Raw genomic sequence first — 23,242 nt, forward strand, 5'->3', positions numbered from 1 at the left:
GTGGATACTTACTGCATCTCTGTGCCCCATTTCTCACAATAGCTTCATGTTTGTTATTTATATGCATTAAGAACATAAGACTCTCGTTCAATCAGTAACTGAAAGAACTAATTATATAGAAACAACAAAACAAAAACATTTCAGCTGCTAAGTGCTGGGTCACCAGAACTGACACCTCTGCATCTGAGCTCTGTTGCAAATTCTTGTGGTTTGGGGTCAGGAAGCTTAACAGAAAATGCTAAACACAATGGAAGCAGGTTATTTCAAAGGACTTGCTTCAGTTTGATGTGAAATATGCTTAAATTTCCTCAAATTCTGAGGTTTGTGCCTATTAGATATACAGAGGGTTGGGGGGCAGTATCTTGAACTGGGACGAATGGGGTTTGGCACTCGAACAAGTCAACATAAAATGGTGACACTTAATAATCAGGAGGACTGGTCCTTTGGAAATCCTTAAGAGACATTAATTTTCTTAGTTGTTCATCTTAAAACTCTTTCACAGTAAACTGTGTTTTCAAATAAGGCTGAACTTGTTATTTATAAAGGTTTATTTAATTAGCTCAGTTAACAATCGTTACAAAGGCTGAACTTGTTATTTATAAAGGTTTATTTAACTACTTCAGTTAGCACTTAATCAATTATTACAATCAGTATGTTACTTACACCCATGGTTCACGACCATTTTCAGCATTCTAATAAAACACTTATTTTACACAGTACATTCATTTGTAGGACTACCATGTCAAGCCTGTATGCTGAGTTACACCCATCCTGGATGGGGGCTGAAAGAACCCAGCCCCCAGGGTGGACAAAGGAAACTTGATCCAGGTGGGTAGAGAGAGACTTGGTTTTCCCCCTTCCAGGAGGAGGGGTCCCCTGGGTCAAAGGTGGTCTATTCCACTCCCCCGTCTCCGTCCAGCAAGCCTATAAAAGGGAGGGACATCCGCGCCTGCTGGTCTCGCTGTGTGGAGGGAGGTTCGCTGCTGCCTGCCCTGGCGACGTGGTTGGGGCCTGGTTTCCAAGCTGTATCCACGCTCTCTAGAGGACTGAATCCAACTACATCCAGGGAATACAAGGCCTTCCAGGCTTGGGTTTGTATGTTTTCTTATTTATCCTTATCCCTTACCTTTTTGAACCCTTGCTGTTACTGCCATATATATATTTTGCTAAAAAATTTATCTCTTCTACTTCCAAACCGATTCCTGACTATTTCTCTTGTAAATTTACCTGCCTTTTCCACTACCCCTTTTCTTTTTCTTCCCCCACCCTTTCCTTACTCAGAAAAGGGAAGGAGGGAGGAATCTCAATCTGTTATCATCTGAGCTTTTAAACTCCAGTAAAAGCTCAAACCAGCTCAGCCTGTAATATTGTTTTAACTCTAAAAACAATTTCTAAACGCATTATTATTATAAAGCATCATCCTGATAGCTCTTTATTTTTACTATTTCCAGCATCTTTGGACACCTCTTAAACGAGTGTCCAACTCTGTCCTACAATTTTAAAACTACACAAATGATGAAGCAAGTTACATCCCTGTTTTAAGTGGACAATATCTCTGCAACACGTGCAGCCTGTCTCAGTGTAGCAAATTGCCAGGTGCCTGAGTAAATGCTTAATTCATACTACTAAGTTATTTAGGGTGACTTTAAAAGACTGAGATCATAGTATTATAGGATCATTCAGGGTTGGAAGGGACCACAAGGATCATCTAGTTCCAACCCCCCTGCCATGGGCAGGGACACCCCACACTAGATCAGGCTGGCCAGAGCCTCATCCAGGTAGTCCCTGGCATGGATAATGCAACAGCTCATTCTGCTGTCTGACAATTAGGAGTGCCAGCATTGACTGGGATCCTGGGACACATTGCTCTTCGTGATTTTTCAGGTCATTCCACCCAACGGGCAGATGCTGAAGAAGTCATAGTAGAGGTTATCAGTTTGGGGATGCCACTTCCAACAGACGACCATGGGTAAGTGTGGGATTTTCACGTCAGGACTCTCTGCTAGAGAAAATAACTGCATTTGAGAGGAGAATCTAATTACAATAAATTGCTTGGTGTGTTTTAGGGAGGTAATTGCCAGTGTGTCTCTGGCACCTTGGGGAAGCTGTTTGGGGTCGCATTCCTTTCCCTCCTGACACGCTGTAATCATTGGAGTAAAGACTCACATTACCTGTTCCCTGCAGAAGTGTTCCAGGACATAGTGACTGAGGCACCTAAAGTCTATGGATACTTCAAAAAGTCAGAGCAGAAGTAACAGGCCCAGAAAATTCTTGTGAGCAGTCTGGCAGCCTAGCTTCAAGTGAATTCCTGAGGAGCTGAATGCCCTTTACGCCCTGCTCTGTGCTGGCAATTCTCAGAAGTCATCATGGTTCTCTCCACATGGTGAGAGAAAGCGGAATTGCAAGTGAAAGGCCAGCAGGTTCTGCCACACCTGCCCCACACAGACTAGCTGGTAAATCCTGGGCATTTTGTAAAGTAGGGTCCCAGCGCAAGAGAGGTCAGTGGTCAGCATCCCATATTGAATTGCTCCTCAGGGAGCAAGTTTAGAGTGATATCAGCATGTTCAGAACATCCACCTCCACCTGAGACATTTCTTTCTTCCCCTTGGACCAGACCTGACTAGGGTTGCCTGTGTATCCCCCTTCCTTTGCCTTGTTTTTTTCTCTCCATTTGAGCTGCCACAAAGAGAGCCGCAGCAGTGTAATGACCATTGCCTATGGGTCTGGTGCATGGTGCACACATGCTGGGTAACGGATTGCGGCCTGCCTTAGCTTTGACTCTGTGTCAGGCTCCTCACAGGGTAAGGCACTATTTAACAGTGCCTGCTCCTACTGCCAAGGGTTTACTCCCATATATTGTTATTAATGACAAAGGCAATTAAAGTTGAAAAGAGCAATTTTAAGGCAATAAGAGGCAAGCAAACAGTGCTGTGTGTGTAGGAGTCTGCGCTCCACCAACAAGCACACTAAACACAATCTAATTCCCCTTTAAATATTCTACTCATATATGCATGTAAAGGTGGGTTTATTTAAATTAGGTCATCCTTCTGGTGGTTTTTTCAGTGATGTAATCTCCTGGTCAGCACATGCTGGTGGGTTGTGTGCTGAGTCCTTGTGCTTGGATCTGGTTTAGCTAAGTGGCTACAATCAGTGTCTTTCCTGTCTCTTGTGTTCACATCTTCTGTGGCTATCTGCTTAATAGAATAGAATAAACCAGGTTGGAAGAGACCTTCAAGATCATCGTGTCCAACCTATCATCCAACACCACCTAATCAACTAACCCATGCAACCAAGCACCCTATCAAGTCTCCTGAACACCTCCAATGATGGTGACTCCACCACCTCCCCTGGGCAGCCCATTCCAATGGGCAATCTCTCCTCCTTTCCCAACTTATTGTTTCATAGTCTTATTTTTATTCCAACTATTAGCTGTTAGTTCCTAACATTTCACTAAGGCCTTTGTATACATATAATAAACCAAATCAAATTAATAAACAACAGGTTATAATGAAACCTAAAATCTTAGTTTCATAGTTTCATTCAGGGTTGGAAGGGACCACAAGGATCATCTAGTTCCAACCCCCCTGCCATGGCCAGGGACACCCTACACTAGATCAGGCTGCCCAGAGCCTCATCCAGCCTGCTCTTAAACACCCCCAGGGACGGGGCCTCGACCACCTCCCTGGACAACCCATTCCAGGGTCTCACCACTCTATATCAAATCAAATTAATCATAAGCAAATCAAATTAATCATAAACAACTGGTTATAATAAAGCCTAAAACAAAAAATCTTACTCTAGTTACATATGTCAGTTCCCAGTGTCTGATCCCTTGTTTCACCATTCATGCTCCTGCTTTTGCTTTAATCAAAATCATCTAATTGACACGAATTATCACTGAATTCATCACATATATCATGGGAATAAAGCAGGCAAATCACATAAAGCAATATTCAGGAGCACTGTGATCTGAACAAACACTAGGAGAAATGGCACACGGGTAACCTGGTCAGGTCTTTAATCATTGTGCTGCTGGAGGGTCCGTAGATGACCAAGCTGAAGGACTCTGAGCTGGAGCAGAGAAAGGACAATAAGAATGGCTGAGAAGACTTTGCCTTATAGCAAATGACATAAGGATGTTGATCTAACTATTTAATAGTGAATGTAATAAATTGTCGTTACTAAAGAACATGGTCAAATTTAAATCAGCTGATGTTCTTTAAAGCAAGCTGCCTGTCAAAACCACAAGAAAGCTAACAAAAGACTGGGAACAATGAGATAACAAAGTGATGGCCTATACCCTGTGTGCTGAGTAATCCAGAGATTTTTGTAGTGCCATCTGAGCCTAAACCTGCCCTGCATCTTCACTGAGTGCAACATATCAATCTTAGCTAAACTAATATCCAGAAGCTGACAAAATTCCTTCAAAGAAAATATCTCTAATTTCAAGCCAAAACTTATTTTTTTTATGCCTATGTTTTACAAATTATTCTACTCTGTACAGTAGGAGTCATAAGGAGTCAGGAAAATTTGTTATCAGGGTTCTGTATGTGTGTATAGCTGTGCAGTGGTAATGTATATACTTGCAGCAGATGGAATGAATATGGGAGAACATCTAATGTGGTAATTGATGCTAAAATCTAAGGCATTCATTAAATGTGTGTTCTACTTAAGGAGTCAACTGAATGATGAGTGACAATTAAAAATGATGTCTTTATAATTATTCCAACTCCTATTTATGAAAGTGGAGTGTGACTGCATATTAAAATATGATTGAAGGTTTTATGACTCCTTATTCTTTCACAGTTAAAACGTTTGCAATTATTTCTCCCTCAGATTAGAGCAATGCATAGTGATGTAAAGTAAAATAGCGTAGGCTTGATTCTCCAGTCACTCTAACACAGGTTTTATATTGGCATATGGTGACTCCCTTAAGCAGAGCACTCCTCAGGATGATTTGTATGGACAATTAAGCTCAGAATGCTGAATACTGCGCATTGAATGTGACAATCCAGAGATGAATTTATGGATCAGTGATTAATTTTAAACAATAATATTTGGTGAGGTTTGGAAAGTCTGCTGCATCTATAATGGTGGAGTTTTATCCTTCCAGATGAAGCAGTGGAAAAAGTCCCTTCACAGGGAGCAAAATTAGCCCATGCATAGAAGTCAGTGTCCTTCAGTCTACATGTGCCTAATGTATTCCTTGGAAAATACTCAGTATTGCAGATTCAAACTCTGCAAAAGGATGCAATTGTAATTGATTGAAATCATGGTATCATGGTATCAGTCAGGGTTGGAAGGGACCACAAGGATCATCTAGTTCCAACCCCCCTGCCATGGGCAGGGACACCCCACACTAGATCAGCCTGGCCAGAGCCTCATCCAGCCTGGGCTTAAACACCTCCAGGGACGGGGCCTCGACCACCTCCCTGGACAACCCATTCCAGGGCTTCACCACTCTCATGGTAAAGAACCTCCTCCTCACATCCAGCCTGAATCTCCCCACCTCCAGTTTCATTCCATTCCCCCTAGTCCTATCACTACCTGAGATGCTGAGAAGTCCTTCCCCAGCCTTAGATAGTCTCCACCCAAATCTACACTTCCACAATGACTCCCTAAGACATCAGACAGTGGAAAATTCCCTTCTCTTGTCAACCTTCTGAAAATAACTGCAGCCAGAATGATTTTTTTCTTCTCCATTACATAACCACTAATAATTCCCCATTTTCATTTCTATTTCAGAAGTTGTATTGCAAATATTTTCAGTTAGGAATAGAAGTTTGATTTTTGTATTGCACCCAAGAATTACAGGGTAGAGTAGATGATGCCTTCGTTTATTTGAATTTTGGTTTTATTTATATCTGTTGTGCTTATTCTTCTGCCTTTCCTTTTCCCTCTGGACCTGTTGTGGATGTGTTGTGGAACCACCAGTGCCTATCTTTGTGAAGGCAGTAAGATAGATAGCAATGCCTTTGGTTGTTTTTACTGCAATTCTGAAAAGAGAAGAAAGTGTGTGTGTATATCTGCATGCCTATACACACACTAAACATAAATATTCACTGAGGTTTTAAGCACAGTGCCAAGCTTGAGAAGGTGTTTTTTGTACTGGGGTCTTTCCTAGCACCCAAGGCAGCAGACTCTCTACCTTTGGCTGCAGAGCAGCAGGGCGCCCTTGCACCTGCTGCTCTCCTGGGTGGAAAGGAAGATGGCCAAAAGTCTGCTTTATCTGCCTGTGTTTCCTCCTGTGGTACTTTTGCTGAGGCTCTCTTTCCAGTCTCCATGGTTCTCACCTCTTCTCCTATTTAAAGCTGCTCAGCATTTTGCAGTAAAATCTCCTGCCTTGAGCCTCTGCTGGCTCCCCACTCCACTCGATACTAGTGCCTGCTCCTGACTACCGCTGCAAAACACTCTTGCTGCCTGTGCAGGGTCTTCCATCCTGCCCAGCGCTCCTTGACCTTTCCAGGTGCTACACAAGCATTTCTACATTTTTATATTGTGTTTCTGTCTGCAAAACAGCTTCTTCCTTCCAGTCCATAAGCAGGTCTCAGATATTTATTTTGTGTCACCTGGTGCATTGTGATAGATTAGCTATTCCTATTTACATAGTGCAGTTAGTTTTTATTATGCCCCATCTTGGACTTTAGCAGTGCACGATTTGTGAGCATTTAGAATTAGATATATTTTTGTAATGCATTTGAAAAACAAGGATATCAAGATTCCAGATGGCATAAAATACTGGTTTCTGGATTTAGTACTTCTCAAGATAGAATCTGTTAAAATCATGTCTGACTGGAAGGGTGGGGAAAAAAAAGCAAAAGGGCAGTCCAAGTGCTGTGGTTCTGGGTTTTGATGTTTGGGGTTTTTTAAAGTTTTCTTCCAAGTGGCCCTGTTACTGCTGATGATTAGAGAGAAATAAGCAAGGAAGAGCAGAACAATGAGTTCTCACATGCAGAAGATTCATCTGGAAGAATCCTAATTCTATTAATGCATACATTTCCCTAACAGTTACATCTGCCCATGCACTGTGCATATACCAGGATACCCATGAGCTGCCTCCCAAAAGCCCCAGCATATTGTACATGAGCTATACAGCCCCAGAAGCACTTGCTGTAGCACAGCTGGGAAAACAAAGCATATATACATTGGTCTGTCATTCATCAATCATATTTTATAAAGATGGCCGAGGAATCTCACCATGTTCATTTACAAGTCATCTGACAGCATTGTGGTATTAATCTTATCGATGCATTTACATAATATTTGTGTTAGTACCAATTTTGTTAGCCAGCTTTCCCATCCACCTCTCCTATGAGGCCAGACTGAAGGAGTTGGGGCTGTTCAGTCTGGAGAAGAGAAGGCTCCGAGGTGACCTAATTGTGGCCTTCCACTATCTGAAGGGGGCCTACAGGAAGGCTGGGGAAGGACTTGTCAGGATCTCAGGTAGTGATAGGACTAGGGGGAATGGAATGAAGCTCGAGGTGGAGAGATTCAGGCTGGATGTGAGGAGGAGGTTCTTCCCCATGAGAGTGGTGAAACCCTGGAATGGGTTGTCCAGGGAGGTGGTTGGGGCCCCGTCCCTGGAGGTGTTTAAGCCCAGGCTGGATGAGGCTCTGGCCAGGCTGATCTAGTGTGGGGTGTCCCTGCCCATGGCAGGGGGGTTGGAACTAGATGATCCTTGTGGTCCCTTCCAACCCTGACTGATACTGTGATACTATGATAATGAGGCTGGCAGTAAGTAATTGTGGATTTAAATGGAGCTGTTGTGCTCTTTGAGGTGACAAGTGCATAGGTGTTTTGGTGGATGTAAAGGTAAGCATGTGGCAGTTCTGCTTATTTATCTATGCCTACATACTAGGCTAAGAGAATCTTAACAAGTTTAAAAATATATAAAGCCTGATTTTTCCTTGCTGGTGGCAAATCAGAGGATCTCTAACTTTGAGACTTATCCCTTACAGTAGTTAGACATGCTGACAAGTTAACTGTTCTAAACTAATAGCAGCGTTGAAGACCTCTCTGCTAACACTATCAGTTAAATACATCTACAATCTCTGCTTCCCACATTTGACATTTCTTAAGGGCTTGCCTACACAACAAAGTTGTTCTTGCATTGATTTTTGAAAAATACCATTTGGTTTAGAGTGATTTAGGTCAAACTAGCTTAAGTAGATTCTTTTGAAAAATATGTGTTTGTATAAAACATTGTGTGTGTGCAAGTACAAAAGCTCTGCAGAAACCAACACCATCCAGGCTCCAACTTGGACAGAAATTGGGTCGTTGTACAGTTACCAGCCTTGGACTCGGATTGAGGCTGTGCATTGTTTTGGTTTTTAAAAGAAATTTAAATGTCTTTGGGCATTTTAAATTAATTCCAAAATTTACAAATATGATGGATGCATGTATGTGTGTGTATATAAACCACACACATATACACACACACACACAGATACAGCTTTTTTCTCTTGGCATATCTAATGCTTTTATTTAGATGTTCTCATCTGCACCTTGAGTCCTGTGTCCAGTTCTGGGCCCCTCAGTTTAAGAAGGACATCGAAACACTTGAACGTGTCCAGAGAAGGGCAACAAGGCTGGGGAGAGGCCTTGAGCACAAGCCCTATGAGGAGAGGCTGAGGGAGCTGGGATTGTTTAGCCTGGAGAAGAGGAGGCTCAGGGGTGACCTCGTTGCCCTCTACAACTACCTGAAAGGTGGTTGTAGCCGGGAGGGGGTTGGTCTCTTCTTCCAGGCAACCAGCACCAGAACAAGGGGACACAGTCTCAAGCTGCGCCAGGGGAGGTTTAGACTCGAGGTGAGGAGGAAGTTCTTTACCGAGCGAGTCATTCGTCATTGGAATGTGCTGCCCAGGGAGGTGGTGGAGTTGCCATCCCTGGAGGCATTCAAGAGGAGATTGGACGTGGCACTTGGTGCCATGGTCTAGTCATGGGGTCTGTGTTGATAGGTTGGACTTGATGATCCTCGAGGTCCTTTCCAACCTAAGTGATACTGTGATACTGTTTAGAGACACTTTCAATGAATAAAATGAAGTGTGTGCTGTCTGACACTTTCCCCTACAATCCTAGTATTTCTAGACTGAAGTGCTTTCATCCTTGATGTATGGAACATACTTATCATTCATATGGCTGTGACTGATGTGACACATGACACATCCTTTCTTTGTTGCCCAGCCAATGTCCTAACATCAAAGTTAAATAAGAATTGGTTCAAGTGAGGTTTCTCTTCTGTGATGTAGAAGAGTAGCCAGTTATGGTTTGTATAAATTACTTCATAATCACAGCTATATAATATATAGTTTTCTAATGAGGCCAATACCCTAGGCAGCAGCCCAACCATGTGAGTATCTAAGCACAATATATTCTCTTTAATTCAATGGAGATGACACCATGCTCGTAATTACCTCACCTCCATGAGATACATGCCTGTTGCAAGTACTGTATCGAGGAAAAAGTATTTAAATACTCTAAGTGAATTATTTCCAAATATCTTCATTTTCCTTTTACCATCCATGTTTTGGGGGAAAAAAAGCTTTCTCTCGTGAAATTCTAAACAACCGTCAAGAAAAAACGACCTAGAAATTACATTGAAGAAGTCCAAAGTCTACTTAATACAATTACTTGTGTTTTGAGTAACTAAAGGAGGTGGTGGAGTCACCATCACTGGAGGTGTTCAGGAGGAGACTTGATAGGGTGTTTGGTTGCATGATTTAGTTGATTAGGTGGTGTTGGATGATAGGTTGGACGCGATGATCTTGAAGGTCTCTTCCAACCTGGTCTGGTCTATTCTATTCTATTCTATTCTATTCTATTCTATTCTATTCTATTCTATTCTATTCTATTCTATTCTATTCTATTCTATTCTATTCTATTCTATTCTATTCTACTTGTGACTATTGTGTGTTCCTGAAATATAAGTAAGTTTTAATCTTTCAGACCACAGGTCATGAGTTGATCTACTTCTCTTTTGCTTTGCCTCTCCATTACTTCAGCTCTTCTCCCCTACAGCTCTTCTGTTATCTATGTGCAAAGCAGGGTAAAAACGCTACCATTGCAAATCAGTGGGATATTTTGTCATGTTTTTCAGGCAGCTTCATGTTTGTTGTCAGCATGGACTTCAGTAAAGCCTTTGACACCTACTCCTACATCAATCTGCAAGAGAGCCTGGCAGCTCATGGCTTAGGCAGATCTGCTCTTCACTGGGTTAAAAACTGGATGGGTGACTGAGCCCAGAGTTATGGTGAGTAGAAGTAAATCCAGTTGTTCCTCAGGGCTCAGTTTTGGGCCCAGTCTTGTTTAATATCTTTATCAATGATGTGGATGAGGGGATTGAGTGCATCTTCAGTAAGGAGTTGGAGTGTTGATCTGCTCAAGGGTAGGAAGGCTTTGCAGGGGAATATGGACAGACTGGACTGATGGAACGATATTAACTGTATGATGTTTAACAACAACCCAGTGCAACTCTACAGTCCTGGAACAGTGTGACTGGAAAGCTGTCTGGCAGAAAAGGATCTGGGGATGGTGGTGACCAGCCACCTGAACAAGAGCCATCAATGTGCCCAAGTGGACAAAAAAGGCCAACAGCATCCAGTTTCTTCACTGAAAGAGTGGCCAGGCATTGCAACAAGCTGCCCAGGGAAGTGGTGGAGTCACCATCCCTGGAGGTGTTCAAAAAACGTGCAGATGTGCCACTGTGGGACATGGTTTAGTGGTCATGGTAGTGTTGGGTTGACAGTTGGGCTTGATGATCTTAGACATCTTTTCCAACCTTAATGATTCTATGACTTTTGCATGTGTCACAACAGGTGCATGTATTGCACCTTGAACAAAAGCTAAGCCTAGCTGATTTCTTATGTGGAAGCTGGACAGCAATGAGATAAGTATGCATGATGATTTAGCTCACTTTACATGCACTGTATGATTGAGATCCCACAAGGTTTGCCTGTGTCCTAGCAATATCCACAAACCTGAAAAACACTGCCCATTGGAGGAAATGATTGCCAGTGTAGGTCACTACAGTACTGTTTTGAAGACTCTTCTGAAATAGGCCCAAGATGGAAGGAGTTGCTGCCTCCTGGCCATGCTAGGTGCTGCTCAGACCATCCTTGTCCAGGACCCTGGTGTCAGAACAGGTTTCCAAGACCAATAAAAAGAGCAATCCACTTGTTATTACTCCTAAAGGGCAATGCAAAGTATATACATATACCTCAAAACTAAGCTTTAAAATAGACAGGGTTTTACAAGGTCAAAAATGTATATTCATACTAAACTGTCTTACATGATAGGACAGAGGTCACCTACATGTTGCTTACACTTTTGTTCCAAATGAACCCACTGCACTACATGATACTAAACTGCTAGACACACTAATGAAAAGAAGCATACAGGTACCTTGCTCCTTATCTGTCAGAAAACTGCCCAGGGAAATGAGGTCACCTCTCTGCTCAGAAGTTGTGCTTGAACATGAGGAATCCTAGGTTATTTTTTCTAAGTGTATGTAGTGTAGTATGTAGTGTGGATTGTTTTCTTCTAAGTCTATGTAGTGTTCAGTTATGTAATGGTAAACAATGGACTGGAAGACTTAACCTGTTTGGTTCTTCCTGAAATATTATTCTGCTATCTTGCTTTTGCCCTTGATGATTCTACTGTCAAAATCCTGTGACCCAGTGGTGAGATACTGTCTGACAGAAATCTGTATTATCAGGAATAAAGAAAAAGAACTTTCCTGTAGAATATATTAGAATATTAGAATAAACCAAACCAGGTTGGAAGAGACCTTCAAGATCATCGTGTCCAACCTATCAACCAATCCAACCCACCCAAACAGCTAACCCATGGCACCAAGCACCCTGTCAAGTCTCCTCCTGAACACCTCCAATGACGGCGACTCCACCACCTCCCTGGGCAGCCCATTCCAATGGGCAATCACTCTTTCTGTATAGAACTTCTTCCTAATATCCAACCTGAACCTCCCCTGGTGCAGCCTGAGACTGTGTCCTCTTGTTCTGGTACTGGCTGCCTGGGAGAAGAGACCAACCTCTGCCTGTCTACAACCTCCCTTCAGGTAGTTGTAGAGAGTGATAAGGTCTCCTCTTCTCCAGGCTGAGCAACCCCAGCTCCCTCAGCCTCTCCTCATAGGGCTTGTGTTCCAAACCCCTCACCAACTTTGTTGCCCTTCTCTGGACTCGTTCCAGCAAGTCAACCTCCTTCCTAAACTGAGGGGCCCAGAACTGGACACAGTACTCGAGGTATGGCCTAACCAGCGAAGTATACAGGGGCAGAATGACCTCCCTGCTCCTGCTGGCCACACTGTTCCATGCTCCTTTTATCATTGTATTTGCTTCCCTCCACAGCATCCTATCCTGCTTCATTTGTGTTTGTTCTCTTTCCTAGGCAGGTGGGAAAGCTAATTAATTAATACTTTTTATATTGGGAGACAGAAACATGGAGCTGAAAAGCAGGGCCATTACATGTAGTTGAGGTATTGTAGGAACTAGGTGGGAAATGCTTCATCTGAAGCCTAGGACCTCACAGATTTCAGGCAACAATGGTTTCATCTCGGACACTGTATAGATGTCTATTCCTGCCTGGTGACCACAGATGAATTCTCTCTTCTGGGTTTGAGGAGCCTGTGTATTTTGTATGCTGAGCTGCTACCCTTCATACCATATTTTGAACTCTTCTCACTTCTTTCCTGCCATTGCCCCATGCTCTGCTATGTTGATTGAAAAGCTACCATCACAGCATGCCTGGTGACTTACATCTATTTAAATGAGGCAGAAAATCACAGTAAACCAGGTTGTCATAAAATTATCTGTCTGATGAACACATTGATAAGCACGAGTAACCAAGACAGAGGAAAGTAGTGAATGACACTGGAGAGAGCTTTAGAGGTGCCTCTGTTGCACAGGTGTTTCCACCTCTCCTCCTGTGGTTCTTGCATTTTTGTACAACTTTTTTCCTTGCCATGCATCCTCTTTGCTACATAAAAAATATAAACTAGAAAATAATTTCCCTTTTTTCCTCAAAAAGTGAACTAGAAATATAACCACCTGAAAACTGGGGGGGGTGGGGGGGGAGTAGGCTGCTACCATGCCTGTCTGTCTTTCTAAATTTTGTTCTCTTTTACACACTGCTGTGAACAGGACTTGCACAAACCAGAACCAACTAACTAAAGATTAACAACACTGAAATTTAAAATACCAAGAGAGCTGTCAAATGTTGTGAGTGGGGAGGAGCAGAAATTTTCTTCTGATCTCTTTCAGCTATTGTGCTGTTGAAAGTGAAATGTGTTTACATCTCATCAACAGATGTTGTCTGTCCTTGTCTTCATTCCTGGTGTCACTTTAGTTTCTAGCAGCTCCTGCTGCTACATCTGAGTCATTAAAAGGACACTTCTCCACCAGCTTACTGCTCTGCCATCCTGCCCCTCTTATGAGGAGTGCATGTATGTGATTTTTTTTTTCCTTTTTGCAGCTTGACATCCCTTCTTCCAGGTGTAGGTGTGTGTAGGTGGGTGGTGTAATCCCTCTGCATTCGACTGAACTGCAGAATTGAGGGACAAAAACTCTTGTCTCCCATCTGGTCCCAACCCTGAGAGGCCATAGGAGAGCCATGTGACTTGTGCTATTCAAAGAAAGTTCTTGTCATGTTTGGACAGGATCCCCTACTTGCCCTGCATAAACAGTGGGAAAAAAAAATTCTCCACATCATCCTCTTTGCTGTTCTTCTTCTTTTCCTACCCCTTCCACTGCCTTTTCTTTCTCCCATGGGACTGGCAGAATCTCAGAGGAAATAAGTAAAGCTTTCCTAATATAGAAGCTCATCTTCTCTGAAACCACTTCTTATTCTGTTAATGGAGTCCTGGAACTGTTTCAGTTCTCTCCTTACACTAATGTTATTCTTTTCCTCTGATAGCTGTCCAAGCACCAGTGTCATCAGTTTTCTTAGCTTTATTAGCTCACTTTGCAAAGAAATGCAGAGACAAGTCTAACAAAATAATAATAGTTGTCTGGAGACTTTTACAGCTGTGTACTCTCTAGAGACATCTTTCTGAGGTCATTCCTTTACTGGGGTTTTTACACTTCACAAATAGATGTGTTCTACATACAAACATCAACAAAGGATGCTTAATAGATTTATATATATTCCTCACCCCTTTCTCTCTTGACTTCATCAATGCTTGGCCCAGAGCTCTTCTTTCAGAGCATCCCTGCCTTTGTGGATGTGACATCAGTGTTGAATATTTGCAAATCCACTTTTAAAATTTTATGTAACAAAAGCCCTAAATGCCTGCAAATCCTCCCTGTGGAAGGGAGTGCTTTTTCTGTGCCTCCCTCCCCCACAGTTATACTCATTCTTGGGAGAAGCAAGAGAAGCACAGAGCAGCAGATATGGAAACGCTTTTGTATTGCAGTAAGAATAGGATTTTCTACCAGGGATAAAGTGTGAATGAGTACCATGGGGCAGGTGAATCTCCCATGCCCAGCACTGGTTCTATAGGGTGTATCAGAGACTGTGAGAAGCCCAGATATCCTCCTGTCCCCTAAAAACCCCAGCTTCAAGACAGGAGACGCAATTGGAGCAGGGAGCCTTCCATCCTCAAAATAGAAATTGTGGGGATCAAGGATGTGTGAAGCAGGAGTGCTTGGGAGAGTGGGAAGCTGGTGGGAAGAGGAAGAGAAGTTCTTCAGAAAGGTGGCATGTAAGGAAACTATGGTGGAATGCAGAAGTAAGGGTGGTCAATAACAGGAGAAATGCCTGCCATCTCCCTCAGACAGAACTAGTTATACAAAGCATGCAGGGTAGGCTTGGTAAGTTCCTACTCAAAATATCTCACCTGCACTTTGGAGGCATCCATTACTGCCAGCTACCTTCCTTGGGCTTTACCCAAGCTGTTCCTTTTCTAGATAGAACACATGCAAAAATAGGAACTGATGAAGCACTGTGCAAGACATGGATGGTTGCTGGTAGGCAGTGCCCTATCCAAATGTCTTCTCCCAAATGCACAGAAGAAGAGACAGGAGACAAATCACCTGGGACAGGCTTCCATTTCACATAACCTCTTCCAGTGCAGACGAATGGGTGCCTCAGTCAGATTTTCCTGGCAGATGTTACAATATCTGGCCTGTTTGGTATCCTGTCTGTTCTTGACCCGTGAGGATGCCAGCAAGACAGCTGCTTCCCTGTGGTAGCATCCACCCATAAAGAAAAGTGAAAGGAAGGAAAAAAAAAGTGGATCCTTCCTAGCTCAAATTGGTTGTATGAAGTGTAGTTTGGGAAACAAATTGGTCTTGATAAAGGCTAGCCATGCTAGCCTCGATATTTCAGAGCGAGGATTCGTTGTTAGCTGTGTGCACAGAGTGCAGAGGCAGAAAAGAACCTGATCCAAAAAAAGCATGTTCTCCAATAGGAACACAGGATTAAGGTGCTACTTTTATGCTGCATTTTTATTAGTGGCATCTCAGAAATACCACTTTCACCATGCCTTTTTCACTTCTCCCACAGAAACATGAAAATTAACATCAGCTAACAACATTCTCAGTGCCTTGGAGGAAATGTTGGGAGGTATTTATACATTATTTGTCTGGTTTGGTTTGGGTTTTTTATTTGGTTGGTTGCATGGTTGGTTGGGTTTTTTTTTTTGCTTTATCAAAGTCAGTGTGTAATGAATTTCCTGGTTTTGTTTAAGGCATGATTTAATTCTTTTCCCAGTCCCAGTGTTTAAGACACACGGACTTCAACAAGCAAAACACAAGGTTCTTCATGTGTGATGTGCCTGTTCAGATAAATACAGAAGTGAAAGCCCCATAAAGCTCCAATGTGCAGGCAGCAAGCTTGCCCCCTGGTTGACTTGAGAGCATCTTTGAAGATCCAAGTTTTAACATGTGCAGGGGATTAGCTGTGCTGCTCATGGAGGTGAAGTAGGGTCACTGATCATTCCCTATCTCTTCTTTATGCCAAGAGAGAGGCATTTGAGCTCATGTCATTTTCTGGCTGCTGTTATGCTACCTGAGAAGTCAGAAAGTGCATGTCCCCATCATCTTGTGCTTTACCCAGCACTGTTCCTTCCAACGCAGGTAGGCCAAGAAGACATTGTGACTACATATCCAGGTGCACACACTTCTGCAGCTAGCATGGGAAGAGAAGGGACAGACAAGTTTTAAGGTTCTGCAGCCCTACGCCAAGACAACCTCATGCAGTGCTACAGGCTAGGGTCAGAGTGGCTGGAGAGCAGCCAGGCAGAGAGGGACCTGGGGGTGCTGGTCGATGGTAGGCTGAACATGAGCCTGCAGTGTGCCCAGGTGGCCAAGAGGGCCAATGGCATCCTGGCCTGCATCAAGAACAGTGTGGCCAGCAGGAGCAGGGAGGTCATTCTGCCCCTGTACACTGCACTCGTTAGGCCACACCTCGAGTCCTGTGTCCAGTTCTGGGCTCCTCAGTTTAGGAAGGAGGTTGACTTGCTGGAGCATGTCCCAAGAAGGGCAACGAAGTTGGTGAGGGGCTTGGAACACAGCCCTATGAGGAGAGGCTGAGGGAGCTGGAGCTGCTTAGCCTGGAGAAGAGGAGACTCAGGGGTGACCTTATTGCTCTCTACAACTACCTGAAGGGGGGTTGTAGACAGGCAGAGGTTGATCTCTTCTCCCAGGCAGCCAGTACCAGAACAAGAGGACACAGTCTCAGGCTGCGCCAGGGGAGGTTCAGGCTGGAGGTCAGGAGGAAGTTTTACACAGAGAGAGTGATTGCCCATTGGAATGGGCTGCCCGGGGAGGTGGTGGAATCGCCATCACTGGAGGTGTTCAGGAGGAGACTTGACAGGGTGCTTGGTTGCATGGGTTAGTTGATTAGGTGGTGTTGGATGATAGGTTGGACGTGATGATCTTGAAGGTCTCTTCCAACCTGGTCTGGTCTATTCTATTCTATTCTATTCTATTCTATTCTATTCTATTCTACTCTACTCTACTCTACTCTACTCTACTCTACTCTACTCTACTCTACTCTACTCTACTCTATTCTATTCTATTTGCCCAGGTCACAATACCGGCCTGTCTTTACCCAGGAGCAGCAACTAGCTGTTTTTCCCCAGGCTGAAGTCCTACCAGTCCTGTACGTGAGTTAGCTTATGCAGTCCTGTACGTGAGTTCGCTTATGCAGTCCTGTACATGAGTTAGCTCTACCCCAGCCAGGAATCTGATAACAGTGCAGCTCAATTCCTGTGAAAATATCCTATGCTGCTGCTTTGTCTATCGTTGAAGTCACTCATGGCCTGGTTTTGTTTAATCATGCTTGCTTCCACAGTTTTTTTTCCCTTCCACTATTAAAAAACCACCCCACAATTAGATAACAAAACATATGTAGCTAGTTTTCTTGGATTGTTTCTCAGCTTTTTCCAAAATTGTCACTGTCCCTTTGGACTTGAGCTGTAGGGTGGTTGCCAAGTTCCCACAATGCAAACAAATTCTATGCCATGGAATATCATCGCTACATAATTTAAGCCCCAAGTGTACATGATGACAGTTTTATGTTTGAATAATATGAAAATCTGAGATATTGGATGTGAATATAATTTAGGATGGAGAGCTGCAAATATTTCTGTGCCCTGGAATCCAGTTAAAATGCATTGTTGCACATGCTGTGTTTCAGTGGTGAAGAATTGCTTGCCTTTGCTGCAGGGAAGAGCTTTATTTGCCTAACCCTTGATTTAGTGCTTTGCACCCTCTGTAAAGTATAACTAATAATGCTCTCTTTGTGAGCTCTGGTAGCTAAGTGGACAAGGGGGAGATGGATGCGGTGTGGAAAGGGAAAAGAGGAAGAACGGAAGGGAAAATACAAGGACATCTGCAACAGGTAAACACATCCACAGCTTGCTTTCTCAAAAGGAGTGAAGGCTGGATATCGGGCCAAAGCCTCAATTAGATGGTGGCAGTGGAGCTCCACTGATTTTGAAGGAGTTAAGCCAATATAAACCAGCCAGGAAGGTGACCTACTGTCTTGCATCTGGTGCTCAAAGTGGTTGGAGAAGGGGAAGTTTGAAACTGTACTGCTCACATACTGTGGAGGGGCCTGTGGGAATGCTGTTTGCTTTGGCATGGAAGTAGGTTAGCAGGTCCTGAAATGAAAGACTCCTTTCTGCTCTGAGTGCTGGTAACTTCCATAAAGAGAAAAAAATCAGTCAGAGATATGGCTTAACCCACATCCTTCAGTAATTCATAGGTCCTTGCACAGTGAAGACTTCAAGGTGAATCTGCGTAGGTACTCTTGTCCCTGTTTTCATCCCTGGATGTCCTGTGATTTCCTACATAGTACAGATCTTATGATGTTGTCCCCAGATACCTATTCCAGACTCCTCCTTTAGGTACTTACCAGCAGAGAGAGTCAGGAACCAATAAACTGATGTTTGCAATACCTCCTTCCAGAGCTCTGGGTCTGGGTTATGAAAAGAAGCTGCTGCACTTTTTCCTAGTTCCCTTTGCCATACAGAAAGCCCCTAAGAGAGAGTATGTGTTCAGAGTTTCCCATTTCTAGCATGCTTTCTGAAATTTGATCTTTCCTCTTGCTGTTTTCTCTCTCCCAAGATAAGGCCAGGCTGGATGTGGCTCTGAGCAACCTGATCTAGCATGAAGTGTCCCTGCCTATGGCAGGGGGTTGGAACTAGATGATCCTTGAGGTTCCTTCCAACCCTAACAATTCTATGATTCTATGATACCTGTTCTGGCTTTGTCTAGTTAGAAAGATTCTCGTCTCTCAGTTTGTAAAATTAATAAGTAGGCATGAGGAAAAAGTGGATGTAGATTAAAGGGCTTCTCTCACCATGGGCAGCTCAGTGCAAAATATTTCAAGCAGTGCAGGAAGGCCTGAATGAAGGAGGGGTGCAGCAGATCTAACATACCAGAATCCACCTCACAAAAACTTCTTCTTTCAAAAAGATGACCAACAGAGCAAGGAACAGGTTGACAGGGAGTGATGTCTGATTTAATTTCTTATATAAGAGTCAGAAGATGTCAAAAAAGAATAGTGGATAGCAGGTTTAAAATAGAGAGAGATAACTACATGATGCAACTCATAAGTAGTTCCCCAGTTTAATCACAGAACTTTGTGAAGACCAAAAAATTGCATGGATTAAAGAAGTGATTGGCAAATACATTAAATTGAAAGAAAATAACTGATGTGGGGAATCCTGGAGACACAAAATACAGAGAACATTGGAACTACTGAAGAAAGTATTTGGTGCTGTTTTCTCCCGTTAGCATCTACATACTGGCCATGTTCGCGGGTAGGAAGAGGGCTGGTGAGCCTTGGTCTGATCCACTGATCCAGCTGGCAGCCAGTCACTAGTGGAGTCCCCCAGGGATCAGTGCTGGGCCCCATGCTCTTTAACATCTTTGTTGATGATCTGGATGAGGGCATTGAGTCCATCATCAGTAAATTTGCTGATGACACCAAGCTGGGGGCAGGAGTTGATCTGCTGGAGGGTAGAGAGGCTCTGCAGAGGGACCTCGACAGGCTGGACAGATGGGCAGAATCCAATGGCATGAGATTGAACACATCCAAGTGCCAGGTTCTGCACATTGGCCACAACAACCCCATGCAGAGCTACAGGCTGGGGTCTGAGTGGCTGGAGAGCAGCCAGGCAGAGAGGGACCTGGGGGTACTGGTCGATGATAGGCTGAACATGAGCCTGCAGTGTGCCCAGGCAGCCAGGAGGGCCAATGGCATCCTGGCCTGCATCAGGAACAGTGTGGCCAGCAGGAGCAGGGAGGTCATTCTGCCCCTGTACACTGCACTGGTTAGGCCACACCTCGAGTCCTGTGTCCAGTTCTGGGCCCCTCAGTTTAGGAAGGAAGTTGACTTGCTGGAACAAGTCCAGAGAAGGGCAACAAAGTTGATGAGGGGTTTGGAACACAAGCCCTATGAGGAAAGACTGAGGGAGCTGGGATTGCTCAGCCTGGAGAAGAGGAGGCTCAGGGGTGACCTTATCACTCTCTACAACTACCTGAAGGGAGGTTGTAGACAGGCGGATGTTGGTCTCTTCTCCCAGGCAGCCAGCACCAGAACAAGAGGACACAGTCTCAGGCTGCGCTAGGGGAGGTTCAGGCTGGATGTTAGGAAGAAGTTCTATACAGAAAGAGTGATTGCCCATTGGAATGGGCTGCCTAGGGAGGTGGTGGAGTCGCTGTCATTGGAGGTGTTCAGGAGGAGACTTGCTGGGGTGCTTGGTGCCATGGGTTATCTGTTTGGGTGGGTTGGATTGGTTGATGGGTTGGACACGATGATCTTGAAGGTCTCTTCCAACCTGGTTTGGTTTATTCTAAATAAAGGTTTATTCACTAGCAGCACTACTGTGTTCAAAGTAGTTCAAAGTCAGTCAGGTCCTGAATGGCACTGAACCTGCAACACGGCTCTCTTCAGGAACTCTATCAGCAGGTTAGGATAACTTTCTAACAAGATTGAATACTGACATAAAATTGTCAATTCCAGATACTGTATCTAGAAACTTTGAAGCATTTTCCTTCCAGGTACAAGAAAATGAATGCCCATGATAAATATTGACTGTACTTATCTACAAAAATACATATAGATGATCCATATTTAGTATAAGGAAGTTCTTATACACGTGTAATTAATTGGTAAAATGGAGATGGTGCCAGGCCTGGAGAGAGATATCAGTTGCTCCTTGTTTGCTTCTTCTGGACTCAGTGTGTGCTGATTTCACCTGACAGGAGTCATGGAAATGCATTACAGGTGAGAAAAAGGAAGCATTTTGCAAAGCAGCACTAAATGTGTTTTGTGTGGCGTAACTCCAAAGACAACCTTTTCCCATTAGCAATGCAGAAGGGTGGTGTAGGTATGGATGAAGGACGAATGCTCACCGTGTTCAGGAAGGGATGCTAATTCCTGAATGACCACATTGTTTATTTCTTATGCCACATTATCTCTTTCTCAACATAAGTACAGCACACCCTAGAAATCTTGACCCAGAATATATATCTGTTGTCTTGGGGAGGCATTTCAAGCTGCTGCTGTACCTTGGTTTTGTTGCAGGCTGGTAAACGGTGATCCTGTATCAACTGGTGTTTGGCAGTATGTAAAACATGCAGAACTTGAGCAAGACTCTGGGCTCTCAATTAGTAGCTTTATCCTCAAAGGAGTTTGTTCAAGTCAGTTATGTCACAGTACACTGCGTTGCAATACTGACATGGTTGCATTCAAGCTTGAGGACCATGCTAGTAGTGTGTCCAGTTTTCTGCTAGTTAGCAAAAACTCTGCAGTTCTGCATTACAAATACCTAGGATTTCTTTTAAACAAATGCAAAGCAGACACCACAGCTACTACTCACGGTTTCTTCTAAGTTATAGAAACTATGTCATAATTACCAGTCCACTTGTTAGGAATAATTGGAAATATTTCATTGCTGTCTGTCTGGAATAAATGTCAACAAACTGGGTGTGAGCATCTATAGGAAAACAGGACAGCATAAGCAAATTCTAGTTCCTCTCACCTTTACTCACATCAAACTCTCCTTCGGTGAGTGGCCATAGCACCTGCTTTCCAGAGCTACACCAGACTCAGAGATTGCGCAGTCAAGCAGTGGCACTGCACTTACATATAGGGAACCCATGTTTCTCCCACTCCCTAGACTCTCTTGCTTCAGCTTCCTGGTTCTGGTTACATAACACAAACCAGAAACCATATTGAAGTATGTTTGATTTGGCAAAGATTGTGTGATATCTCAGCTAGGAGATGTTGGTTTTGTGGGGACTTCTTTATGGTTCCTGAAGCTAACAGGGACAAGGAAGGAAAACTGTTTTCTTTCAATATATTTTATGTGATTGGTTTCAATGAGGTCTTAATTCACACTGCTTGTAAATTCACACTACTGCATGAAGAAACATCAGACTTAGAGGAAAAGTGTGTGACTTAATTAAAGCATTTATTTATATTAATGTATTTGTTTATATTCCTATTAACATTAGGAAAAACTTCTTTACTTTGAGGATGATAAAGAACCAGAACAGGCTGACCAAATAGTTTGTGGAGTCTCCTTCTCTGGAGATACTCAAAACCTGCCTGGACACAGTCCTGTGCAACATGCTTGAGGTGAACCTGTTTTATAGTTTCATAGTTTCATAGTTTCATTCAGGGTTGGAAGGGACCACAAGGATCATCTAGTTCCAACCCCCCTGCCATGGGCAGGGACACCCCACACTAGATCAGGCTGCCCAGAGCCTCATCCAGCCTACTCTTAAACACCCCCAGGGATGGGGCCTCGACCACCTCCCTGGACAACCCATTCCAGGGTTTCACCACTCTCATGGTGAAGAACCTCCTCTAGATGATCTCCAGGGGTCCTTCCAATCCCTACCATATTGTGATTCCACAGTTCTGTGATGTAGTGGTCTCAGATGAGCGTTGAGGTCTGTTAAATTTAACTACGTGTTTGTTCCACTCCTCCTTTATTCTGTTTGTTACTGTTAGTCACACATCCCCTTTTAGGAAGGTGATGGCAGGTTCTAGGACTTTGTACAGCTTAACACAGACAACTATACAGCTGGCTAATCTTGTAGGGTGACCATTGCTTCATCAGATCTGGCATTAAACCTTCAGAAATAATCTGATCAGACTAATCTTGCTACGCATTTGATTTCTTCAGTATGAATTGCATGTCTATCTGCCATGGTAATTTCTGGACACTTGACAATTACAGTGTGATAGCTATCTCTGTTAGCTTTGATATTGTATATAGAAGAGTTGGGGCCTATGTCTTAGAAATAAGCAATTAAGAAGAGAGATGAAGATGTTTTAGGGACAAAATCTCCAATATTAGGAAGATGTTCTTATGTACAGTTTATTATTCAAGTTAACCTACCCCATTCTAGAATCGCAGTACTTTGGTCTTGCCACGTCTCATGTGCGAGACTGCCACTTGCTTGAATTACTCTGTAACAAACCTAGGATTTGGTTCTTTCTGTTGCCATTCAAATTCTCATTGTTCTGTAAGTACATTTAAAAGAACAAAAGGCATGAATGTGGCTTGTGCAGAGGGATTCTTTGGATGCACAGGTGGATCTAAAGGTGCAATGATCTTGAATGTTACTTTTTTGAGTAAAATCCATCCAATTTCTCTTAGTTTGGCCAATTGTGGAGCTGATCGCATTTCCACTTACGTTAACAGGGGCATATCTACCACTTCAGTCAGCAGAATTCTACTATGGTCAAGAGTAGAGTAGGACAG

The 23,242-nt window shown here is 43.4% G+C and overlaps 1 long non-coding RNA gene across 1 annotated transcript; it reads left to right on the plus strand.

The window, feature by feature from the left end:
• Window positions 1-939: 939 nt before the first annotated feature.
• On the plus strand, window positions 940-15,598 carry LOC137445765 (uncharacterized). Its single transcript, XR_010988485.1, has 4 exons — window positions 940-1,091; window positions 1,885-1,969; window positions 10,097-10,249; window positions 15,517-15,598. It is a non-coding gene; the product is annotated as an uncharacterized lncRNA (long non-coding RNA).
• The last annotated feature ends 7,644 nt before the right edge of the window (window positions 15,599-23,242 follow it).

This window comes from Melanerpes formicivorus, unplaced genomic scaffold, assembly GCF_026170545.1.
Source record: "Melanerpes formicivorus ecotype bairdi unplaced genomic scaffold, bMelFor1.0.p_v2 SCAF_15, whole genome shotgun sequence".
Classification (NCBI taxonomy): domain Eukaryota; kingdom Metazoa; phylum Chordata; class Aves; order Piciformes; family Picidae; genus Melanerpes; species Melanerpes formicivorus.